This window comes from Zonotrichia leucophrys, chromosome 19 (assembly GCF_028769735.1).
Source record: "Zonotrichia leucophrys gambelii isolate GWCS_2022_RI chromosome 19, RI_Zleu_2.0, whole genome shotgun sequence".
Taxonomy (NCBI): Eukaryota; Metazoa; Chordata; class Aves; order Passeriformes; family Passerellidae; genus Zonotrichia; species Zonotrichia leucophrys.
In genome coordinates this window covers 11,436,180-11,447,666 of record NC_088188.1, presented here as the reverse complement: position 1 = coordinate 11,447,666, position 11,487 = coordinate 11,436,180, and the positions used below count along the sequence as shown (strand labels likewise).

General features: G+C 42.7%; 1 long non-coding RNA gene across 1 annotated transcript; it reads right to left on the bottom strand.

The window, feature by feature from the left end:
- Positions 1 to 1,159: 1,159 nt before the first annotated feature.
- Positions 1,160 to 2,887, bottom strand: LOC135455646 (uncharacterized). Its single transcript, XR_010442367.1, has 4 exons — positions 2,801 to 2,887; positions 2,509 to 2,593; positions 2,219 to 2,411; positions 1,160 to 1,297 (listed from the first exon to the last, which is right to left on the bottom strand). It is a non-coding gene; the product is annotated as an uncharacterized LOC135455646 (long non-coding RNA).
- Positions 2,888 to 11,487: the final 8,600 nt, after the last annotated feature.

Genomic DNA, 11,487 nt, shown 5'->3' with positions numbered 1-11,487 from the left:
CGGGAAAACGTGGCCTACTAGAGAGGCGTTTCCTCCGCGAAGGCCCACGGGGTGTTTGGCACTCGGTGCTGCACCGGCACCGCGTGGCTGTGGGTGGCACCGTGTGGCTGTGGGTGGCACCGCGTGGCTGTGGGTGGCACCGCGTGGCTGTGGGTGGCACCGTGTGGCTGTGGGTGGCTGTGGGTGGCACCGCGTGGCTGTGGGTGGCACCGCGTGGCTGTGGGTGGCACCGGCACCGCGTGGCTGTGGGTGGCACCGCGTGGCTGTGGGTGGCTGTGGGTGGCACCGCGTGGCTGTGGGTGGCACCGCGTGGCTGTGGGTGGCACCGCGTGGCTGTGGGTGGCACCGGCACCATGTGGCTGTGGGTGGCACCGGCACCGTGTGGCTGTGAGTGACACCGTGTGGCTGTGGGTGGCACCGGCACCGTGTGGCTGTGGGTGGCACCGTGTGGCTGTGGGTGGCACCGCGTGGCTGTGGGTGGCACCGTGTGGCTGTGGGTGGCACCGGCTCCCCCGCGGGGCCGCGGCTCGGGCTCGGGTGGGAGAAGAGCCGGAAGCAGCCTGACCAGCCCGGGCGCGGGACCATTCGGTAATTCATAACGTCAGGTGCCAGCTGGGTCAAAGACAACAGCATCTGGAAAAAGAGAGCAGCGAGCCAGGTGTCCATGGCCTGGAGCATTCTGCAGCCCCCCGGCATGCTCTGGTGTCTTGTCTGCAGGTGTACCAGCTGCCAGGAGTCTGTCTCAGTACCAAGAGAGCCTCCAAAACAAAACACATCTCTGATGCATCTTCAACACCTGTAAGCAATCTGTCTCTGTACATTCTCCCAGGGTGAGGAGATGGCTGTTACCATCTGATGCCACCCCAAATGTCACTCTGGGGCTGGATGTTCTGCGGAGCGTGGCGACCCTGCTCCCAAGCTCGGTGTATTCCCTGGGGACAAACCAAGGCTCCTTGGTTTTGTGAGTGGCCTCTGTCTAAAGTGCCTGGTCCTGGTGGGAGGGCGAAGGGCCGGTTCATTTGCAGAGTGGCGGGATTATATGAAAGCAACAGTTCCCACACGTCTGCAAAGCTGAGGCCCAAGGTCCGTAAGGGATGCGGGTAACGGGGTACCACGAAGTTCAGGCTGAGAGAAAAGCAGCGTTTGTCGGTTTCCAAATTCCCAGGTGTGTTCGGTGTGCCAATGCGCTCTCTTCGGTCACTAGATGGCAATAAAGACCCAACGTGGTCTTCCCCGGGCAGCGGGGAGGATAGTAGAGCTCGGCCTGGATTTCCCCAGGAGACAGAACTGGAAGATACTAGAGAAGACAAGAACGTAAGTGTGCCGTCGTTCTGCTCGGTAATGAGGATTTGTTTTGTTACTGTATGTTTCTTTTAAAAAATAGATGGGCTGTATATTTTCCAAGCACAAAACCATTATCAGATTAAAAATATATTTCTGTGCAAGAAAAGGAAGCTCAGCCTTACCAGGATAGGTACTCAGAGGATATGGCATCATACTCCTGAAGCACTGCTGAAGTTTCAAATACTCTGGGATTTCAGTGTTTTACCTTGAAGCTTAAGACACATTTTTATACTTGGCAGGGGCAGGAGGCAATCCATTTCTGTATGGGCCTCCTTCCCTAGTAAATTCTTACCTACATGCCTCTCCATACAGTATTTTTTTAATCAATCCTTTCTTGTAGTGACAATTTTAGCACCAATCTCTGAGGCACCAGAATGAAGAACACCTCGTATTTCTCCCTTTCCTAGGTGCTATGTGCTTCTGACTGCTTCTCACTATGCTGTGTGTATATTAATTTTGTTCAAAGGTTAATCTCATTTGAAGGCAGGATTTTTGTGTATATACAAAACATTGCAAAGCCAGCTGGCATATCCTACTCCCAAACACTGTTGTGATTCAAAAGCACTGTTATGGGAAGCAGAAGGAACTAAATGAGGAAATTAAACTGACAATATACCCTGCAGTGAGCTGATGGGGAGAAGCTGAATGACCTATTTTTGAATTTGCCCACTGCTGCTTCTCAGTGGTTCTGTTGCAAAAGACAATGCAGGATCTCATTGTCTTACTGTTGTCTTCTGTGAGCGTGGATTTTCAATAATCCAGAAGGTAAAAGTCATCTGTTGAGCCAACACAAGGCCCCCACACCACCTCAGCACGTTAAAACGAACAGCATGTATTTTATGAGCCATACTCAACTATGTAACTTGCGTAGTACCTCGTAACTGACATCTCTTCATTTGCTGCTGAAGGTCTTTTGGGGTGTCTTCAGTTGAGTCACGTTGGCATAAAATTTGGCAGAAAGTTGAGCTCAAGTCCTTTTTTGATTATTTAGAAAAAACCCAGCAAAAAGTAAACTATTAGATAGATGACCAGGACCATCTTCTCCTATGGTATATGAACACATGTCCCTGAAAATCAGAAGGAAATGCAGTAAAAGTGCAAGTAACAAGCAGGGGAGAGTGAGTGGACTAAGGTAGGCAGAAATGTCTCCAAGGGATGGCAAACCTTGCAGAGGCAGCAGAATAGAGTGAATTCATCCCTGTGCTGTGGAAACTACATAAATAGTGGGGACTCTGTTGTCTGCCACATTCTAAAATATAGAACAGAAGTGGCAAATAATAGTTACATTGGAGCTCCAAATTAGAAGCCTAAAGAATGGAGACATGGCTTAAATCTCCATAAGATTGCTCTGAACTCCTTTTTAAAAATCTACCTACATGAGAGAGAGAAAAAAAAAGAAAGAAAAGGAACTGTAGAAAAATGAGAACTGGAGCCCATTCTTGATTTCAGAACTGACCTAAATGACTTTCATCTCTGCAAGCAAACCTGCTTCACAGATACCTGCAAGTACTGCTACTACCCTACACACAGCATTTTACTGTCAGGCAATTATAAGCTACAACTGTGATGCCACTTCAGCTGCAGTGTTTGCCCTTTTAATTTTCTCTGTTGCTATGGCAGCAACAAATGATTGCGATCACTGCTGTTTATATTGCAGTCCAAGCCACATCAACAGAAATCTTGGAAACTAAACACTAAAAATCTGACTTAACTGTGTAATGCGTGTATTGTTGTACATAATAGGTTGTTTGCAATAACCAGGATTCTTCAAAATCATTTTTCCTGTAGGATTTGGAAAATTCCTGTAACTAATGGTTGTGAAATAATAATTTGCATTTAATGTGTGCTTACTCAGTGCTCTTAAGGTAGTTGGACAAGATTTCTTTCAGACTGTTTCCTATATCATTGAAAAAAAATATTTTAATGGCCTTTCTGGTGTTGAAGAAAGGCTACTTTATCTTTTTGGCTACTTTATCTTTTTGGGCACTGTATTAATTGTAGTAGTACATGAGGTCTGAAATAATACATCTTTTAAAAGATACTTCAGTACTTTCTCTCACATTGTTTTGTCTATTTAGACTGTCCAGCTGGGGCCTCTGCTGGAGCACTGCTCCCAGCCCACCCCAGCATCAGCCAAACAGGCAGCAGAGCTCATTTCCTGGGACAGGGAGGAGTGTCCCCTGTAGCCCCTGCCATGCCCTGAGTGCCCTCCTGCATCTGCCCTGCAGGTGGCGGATGCCGAGCTGCAGGGCTGGGGCTCCTTTGCTGGGTGATGTGACACTTCTTAGGCAAAGTTCAGTCTCTGCGGGACAGTCCAGGAAGGCAGTTTGCTCTTTAAATGACCCCAATGCACATTGGATGTATTGAAGAAAAAAGCCATTTCCTCATGACTAAATCTCATTAAAAAAGCAATTTTCCAATCAATTACAATGCAATTTAGCTGCTAACTGTTTAATTATCAAAAAAGAGGCTATTTTGTTCTCTCTTGTATTTATGAGCCATACTTTAAAATTTCATCTTCAAGAGTTTTGTATGGAGGAATGTGACTGCTCTATTTATTGCAATTATAGCAAAATTACAACTTTCACTTCAATGTATTGTATTAATTCAAGGAAATATTGTTTGCATAGAAGCTTTTGAAATAGGAGAATCATTGATTTCTACAAGACCTTGAATCTTTATTGATATTTTCATGCACTATGAAAAATGCATTATCTTATGTGGATTTTATTAGAGGACTATTGGGATTATTTTGTTTGTTTACTTTTTTTTTTTCTTAATCTTGTGTAACAATTTTACTTACACAGAAACTAGGGCAAGGTTCCTCTTGAAAAAAGGACTTGTGTCTCTTGAGAGGCTGAAAAGGGACATTGCAAGGGTGGTTGATGAGAGCTAGGATATGGGCCTGGTTGTGACGTCCTGTCTGGCGGTGAGCACCTTGGTGGAGCACACAGGGCTCTGTTTTGAAAACAGGAAAACACTCACGTAGCAGGGCTGACAAATCTTGCAATTTTTATTTAAAATCTTGCAGTGCTTGATGTTTCTCCTTAAAGCTCCAGTTCCCAGAGTTTTCTGAGAGGAAGAAGAAATCTGAGACGTGGGGATGGGAGGGCTCCAAATTAGGAGGTAATTAAATAGTCATTTCTCCAAGATGTCATGGGCATTAAAATGGAGTTTAATGGTGGCAGTGACTGGATGCCTACTTTTTGTTCCCCCTTCTCTCACAACTTTTAGATTATTGCAGAAAATTTCTTTCATAAAACTCCTACACCGGTCAAGACCCCCATCACTGCTCCTTGGCATGTCATGATCACTTTGCTCATGTTTGTGTGCCTTTGTGCATGTCTGGTCAGTTTTAAATTTATAGTGCAGAAATAATACCAGATAGGATAATTATTAATCTGCTCTTTACGTAATAAAATTTTCAAAAGCCTCTAATTGTTTTAGGAATAAATTGTCAGTTCACAGCTCTGGCACTTCACAAATCTCACTATTACACACTTAGGGAAAAAAAAGCAGCTTTTGTGAGGAATGTCTGTTTTCCTTTCTTGCACATGTCTGTGTGGCTGTTGTTTATTTATGATGTGTCTGTGTCTGGAAGGTTCTGTTTATGAGCACAGTGATATGGCACAGGTAATTATTTATTGATCTAGCTCAAATGATTAACGATTCAGCTTTAACAATTCTGTTCTATTACTGTGCATATAGAGCATTGAAGTAATTAAAGCAGTTTAATTGCCCAGGTGCAGCACAGCCTGGGCACTGAAGGAGCCCTGTGCTGACTACAGAGCACTGAGTTGGGAAAGACACATACAGCTTTCAAAGGGAGCTTTGGGGGCAAGTTCCCTCATGAAACTCTACTGATGGAGTTTAAATATTGACTGGAAAGACAGAATTGCTGGTCACAATGCTCTACAGGCTTATTCTCAGTTTTCCAGTTTCAGGGAGTGAATAATCCTCTTTGTGTGAGTGAATGAGTCCTGTGTGCAGCACCAGGATGAAGCGGCTGCAAGATCTGAGTGCAGTCATCAGAATGTTTGCTGTGGAGCTGAAAGGGACAGCTGTGAGAGCTGCCCGTGTCTCTGAGTGAGAAGAGAGCTGTGGTTTGCAGGTTATTGTAGCTGAATGATGAGAATCACCCCCTAAGCCTCTGCTCTGGCAGGGCCTGGCCGGGGCTAAGCAGAAGCCTTGTCCCTCCCCATGGTGCTGAGGATTGCACAGGGGCCATTGGCCTCTTCTGCCATCACTACTGGGGGAGCTGTGGTGGGATTGTGGGGTGCTGGGGGAGGGCGTTGCACTCCACACCAGCACCAGGCACCAAAGGTGATTTCTAACTTCATCTTATGCTGTTTCTGAGGAGTAGAAACAAATTTGTAAGGTGAAATGAGTCCAGCAAATGGATTTTCCCTGTGAAATGTGACTTTTGTTTCTGCTAAGCCTACCTATTTAGATTATAAAGCTGAGGATTTAAATGGTTTGTTCCAGTTTCTCTGCTACCAAATGCCTGTTTAAATAAAAGGTTTGCTAAATAATTCATATAAATATTATTCAATAATTGATAAACTTTGTAATAAGGATTGAAGCCTAACCCAGTGAAACTCCAAGTGCCTTTATGTTCTTTATTAGCTAATTCTGTTGAGTAAAGTACTGTTTCTGTGTGCAAGTTTTTGTGTTGGTTGTTTGTAGTTTTTTGGGGTTTTTTAAAATTGTTTGATGTTTTTCTGTTTATTTGCTTTCCTTGTCCCCTTTCAACTGGCCTCACAGGAAGCAGGGATTAGTGATTTGTCATCAGTAACAAGAAAAGCCAAAAGACTCAGAAGAGGCACCAGGCTTACCTGGTCTCAGCACAGGCACAGCTCAAGGGCCCTGTTTGGACCAACTTCCCTCTGAAACTGCAGGAGTCAGCCCCTAGGTGAAGTGTCTCTTTGGGTCATTTCATAAAAGGGGCAGAGGTGTTTCTGTCTGTTGGAGGATGTCAGCTCAGCTTGGCTCCGTGGGGATGCAGTCCTTGACAGCTCCTCTCCATCTCCCTGCCCCGTGGCTCTGCATTAGGGGTCAGAGGGGCTCCTGATGCAGTTCCAGTCCCTGCATTACAGCTGATCTCTGCATCGGTGTTCAGGAAAGCTGAAGCAGGTCCAGCTCAATTTGAGGTCCCTATGCATATTTTAAAAAACATTAGATCTCCTGCAGATGTTTTCATTCAAAGACAAATTAGCTTTCATCTGCTATGGAGGAATAAGGAATGACAATTTACGGCCAGTTCTGAATGAAGGCCTTCAAGTAAGCATCTTGTGCATCCTTTTCACGTTTTTTAAAGATTTGTGTCTGGCTTCCCAGCTGGCCAGGTGCTGGGAGTCCTGGGGGTCTAGAGGCACAGCAGTAGCTGTAACTCACCTCTATCTGTTACTGGTGTATTGAAAGCCTGCTCTGCAAGAATGCACAAGCAATTGATTTGGATGATAAATTGGCTTTCCAGTATGAAGTCATCACTACAAAAAGAAAGTCACAGAATACTTAGGGTTGGAAAATGGGTCTGAAGAATTGAGAGGAATGCAAGAGGCAAGAAGGAGAGAGCAGGGTTGGTGGCTTTTGTACTGGGCTCAAAAAAGAGAGCAACTATTTCTGGTTCTATTGCCAGAAATTCTCAGCAAGGACTGTGATGCTTGGCAGCACTTTGAAAAAAACAAAAGCCAAAAAAAGGTGTAGGGAGTAAACCCTTTCAAGCTATAACATTTCTCTGGGACAGAACAGAGAGACATTGAATTTCCAGATTTGGTGATGTACACTGGGGTAGACAGGCATGTGAATGGCAAGTAGAAGTGTGTGAATATAAATATATCAATTTGCATATATTTTTTGAGTTGAAGTGATGGATTTTTAGAAGAGTCAATTATTAGCCAAAATTTCACTGAAATGCCTTTCTGCTCAAGTGAGTAATACAGGAAATATAATTTGCAATAATTACACGCCTGACTTGGATTTACAAAACCACGATTACGTTATATAGAGTTTGGAATGACTTTGATAAACTTGTTCATTTTGTGCTGTCAGTTTAGAGAAGACAAGAACCATTTGTTTATGAAAATTTACCATAAATAAACAATGAGACAAGACCTAGATTTATGGCTTAATATTGTAACTGGATTTTGCTGAAGGAAAAGTAGTCTTTTGAAAGAGCAAACTTATAGTTATTTGTGTACACAAGGAAGGTGCAGTATATTGCAGATGGCTCATGAACTGCCTGTCAGCTTGTTTGGGTGGGAATTGCATTCACTGGGAAGACAGAAAGTTCACAAAATCTATTGCAGATGATATATAAAGAGTAAAAAATTGTAAAGGCTTCTGTGTATAACTGCATGTAGACACTCACTGAGTGAGGTCAGTGAAGCAGTGCTCCTGCTTTCCTGGCCGGACCACGTGCAGTGAGTTGCAGCCTGGTTGGGGAGGAAGGATTTAATTTATCTTGTTTTCAATGCCAATGCCTCTAGAAAGGGCACTGTCCTGGGAGGTCCCTCCCAGCCTGGGGGATTTACCGCAGCGCAAGACAAAAAAGCCTCACAGGAAACATTTCATCTGTGACCTCTTGCAATTCCTCTTTCAAGCTGTTGGGAAATTCCCATTTCCTAAAATGAATTTTTTTCTTGTTCTAGCAAGTGCGGAGGTGATACAGTCAGAGATTTGTTCCAGTTATTGGGGAAAGGGTTCATCTGTGTGTTAAAATTTTGCATGTCCTGAAATTCTGGGTGCAAAGAACTTCCCAAGGAGACAGAGTGGGAAGCAAATCTGTACCTGCAGAAGCCATGAGGGTGAGCTGTCAGAGCAACCTCTGCCCCTGCGCCCCTCCAGCCTGTTCCATCATCTCCCTGTATCTCCATTATTTCCACAGCAAAGCCAGCTCCAGTGCTGTGGGGGGACCTGTGCCACCCTGGAGGCTGCAGTGTTGGGATTCCTGGCCGCTCCAGGAGGCTGCTGAATTCCAATATGTTCTCCCATATGTTTTAACACTTTTGCATTTCTTCCATCTGCTTATGGGAAATTTGAAGGAATTTAATCGTCTTTTCTAGGGTTATTAAACCAACAGCTGTTGTCACTAATAGAGGACATGCTTTATGGCAGTGTGCAGATTCCAGTGATAAATCCAGCCCTACCACCCTATATTTCTTTTTATGAATGCAGCATTTTTATTGAAAGTGAGGTTATGAATATAGGCAGTTCTTAAAATATTATTTTATGATATAGCTTTGGCATAAAAATAGGAAATTTTTTCTTCTCCTCTGATTCCTGAGTGCTTTTACTATGAAATACATTTTATGCTAGCTGAGACAGAAATTTTTTTTGTTCCCGTTTTCCTTCCTTCTTCTATTTTTGTTCTCCCTGACAAAAAAGCAAACTAAAAAACTGAGAAAAAGATGCTCAGAAGAATGGAATACATCAAAATTGAATAACTAATTTTGGTGATGCAGAATGAAATTACCCTCTGGTACACCAAACTGATGGTGACTTTTGATGTATTTGGGTAGTTTTTGCTTCCTGTTTGTCTTTCTGTCCTGAAGACTGTAAATATCTGCTTGGATATATCTTATGTCTAATTATACACTATCCCGTTTTTCAAAACTTTCACTTAATTCTTCATAGTGAAGAGCTTTTTTAGCTGCATCACTCTGGTTTTTTCCTATTTTTTAAAATGGTAGGGTAAGCCGAAACAATATTTAGAGTTCTGAGCTCAGTGAAATACGTGATGTAAGGTAATTATATTTTATGTACTTGCATAGTGGCCCCATATCTAATAATTTCAATATCTTTTCCTGAATATTTATTGTTCTGGGAGGCTTTCAGAGCTTCTGGTATCTGTGAGTGGCAAGGCACCAAGGACAACACAGTGGGACCATAGATTCCTCTGTCTCATGGTTTAATGTGTTGTAATGAAAGCAAATAACTGCAGAAAAAGTCTGCTAACATCACTCTCAAAGTATTTGAGGTATATAAACTGCCAGGAGTCTTCTGATGGATATCACTTCGGAGTAATCATTGCATTTGTGTCATTAAAAAACAAAGCACAAGACAAAGTAGTTTTTCATCTTGGCTGAAACACATTTTAAAATTAATTGGTTTAGTGGCTTTAAAGCTTCATGAATTGGATTAGAATCCCATATATATACTGGCTACAGGTAATGGGTGGTCTGGCCTGTTTGTTATTTTTTGATTGATTTTCTCACCTACATTTTAATTAAAATAATCCCTGCACTGACATCATAGGCAGAGGTGGCCAGAAGCTGAATGATTCTCTCTGCCCTGCGAGAAGATTTGGGCTCAAATTACCGATTTAAGAGGGATTTATCAAACCTGTACAAAGTGCATATATTGGAGCCTGAATGAATTAGCATGGAAACGAGTGAGCACAGTTAAATACATATGTCTTGTTAGTATTCAACAGTGCTACCATGAAATGAAAGAATAGGAAATGAAAAAGATGGAATGAGTGATAAGAGGAAGCAAAAAACCAGATGTTTCTTAATCTGCGGTAGTGAATCATGACAGTTTCCTTGTATCATATCTATGTCCAAAGGCTTCTATCTATATTAGAGGTAATTAATAAATTATTATGCATCTATCTAAGGGTTTTATGCTGTCACTTAGCACTGCAAGTATATGCCTTCTTTGTGAAATGGAAGCAATAACTGAAGTTTAGGGATCTTCTTACACTTTGGTATAAATACTTATTTTCTTTTTTTTTTCTGAGCCAAAACTCAGTGTTAAAAGTAGCAATCCTTTCCCTGAAGGGGAGGGGCTCATATATCATGATTGTGAATATCCTGTATCTTTATGGGTATATGGATAATGAGATAGACATACAGTGACACAGAGGGATGAATTAAACACTTGACATTCACCTGTGCAGAGAAGAATCCTGACCTGGAGTATCAAATTGAACTGAAATAGAATTGAGCCTGTGTAAAGTTTCAGCTCTGATGAGCTTTCAAGAGCAATATTTACTACTCTTTTGACAAGCTGGACTTGTAGCCTCATTCAGTTCAAAGGAGAAGGAAAGCAAAAGGAAAAATGTCTTTAAAGAGCAGCAGGGACTTTGGATCATTTATTCCTTACAGCATTTCTTCTCAACCAGAACTTTTCTGTGGTTGCTTCAGGCTGAGTTTTAAAAATCTGGGGTTTGAACATTATTTTCTGCTTCCTAGGGAACTCATTTGGAAGCATGTTTTCTGGCAAAAGTGTGAACCTTGGGAAGAGGGTAAGAAAGACCCTTGTTCCCCAGGAAGTAGGGACCCCTCTTCACTGCTGCTGGTGCCTGTGCCTTCTGCCCCTGGCTGGGAGCATTCCCTTACAGCACCGGCAGAAACTTTGCCAATGTAGTGGCACTTTGAGTTCTGATCTCTGCCGGACTGAGGGGCATTACTTGCCCCAACAGCCTTGGGCCAAGAGCCCCTCCTTGTAGTCAGGCAAGTGCCTGGTGCTCCTGCCCTTCCCCAACATTTTAATAGTACTTCTCTCTTTTAAAGTGAGTCTTAATCCCCAGTATTGTCACATTTGTGAGGAAAAGTTGCATAAGATTAGTTGCATTTCAGAAATGGAGAATCCACCCTGAAAGGGTAGACTGCCTTTGAAATACATCTGGTCTTGGTAATATTTTAAGTATAGCGCTTACAGTGTTTTTCACTATCGAGGTGACAGTGATTGAAAGATAGATTACTGCAACTTTGGCATTTATATTTTGACTGAGAAAAGGTCAACTTCTTTATGGAAAAAGTCTTTTTTAAAGTGGTGGAATGGCATGGAAAAGTCATATTGTCTTTCTGATAGTGTCACCAGTGCTTTGATTGACAAAAGTTTAACCTGCATTGTCGAATGAAACACAAATCACTTGAGAAGAAACTAATCCAAAGTGCCTAAGATCAGCAGAAATATTTTCCTTGATTTCACTAGCTCTGGGATCTGGTCTAATTGAAACATCAAGAAAAAGAGAAATTGTTGCAATTATTAAGAAACGTACTGGGAAAGGATCACTGTAAACTTGCTACAGCTGTGTCGCTTTTCTGTTGTTTATCCTGTAAGCATCTGCTTTGCCAAGCTGCCTGTCATGAGGTTTTTCTGCTTGACTGTCTTGGGAGTCAGCAGAATGAGTAGGTA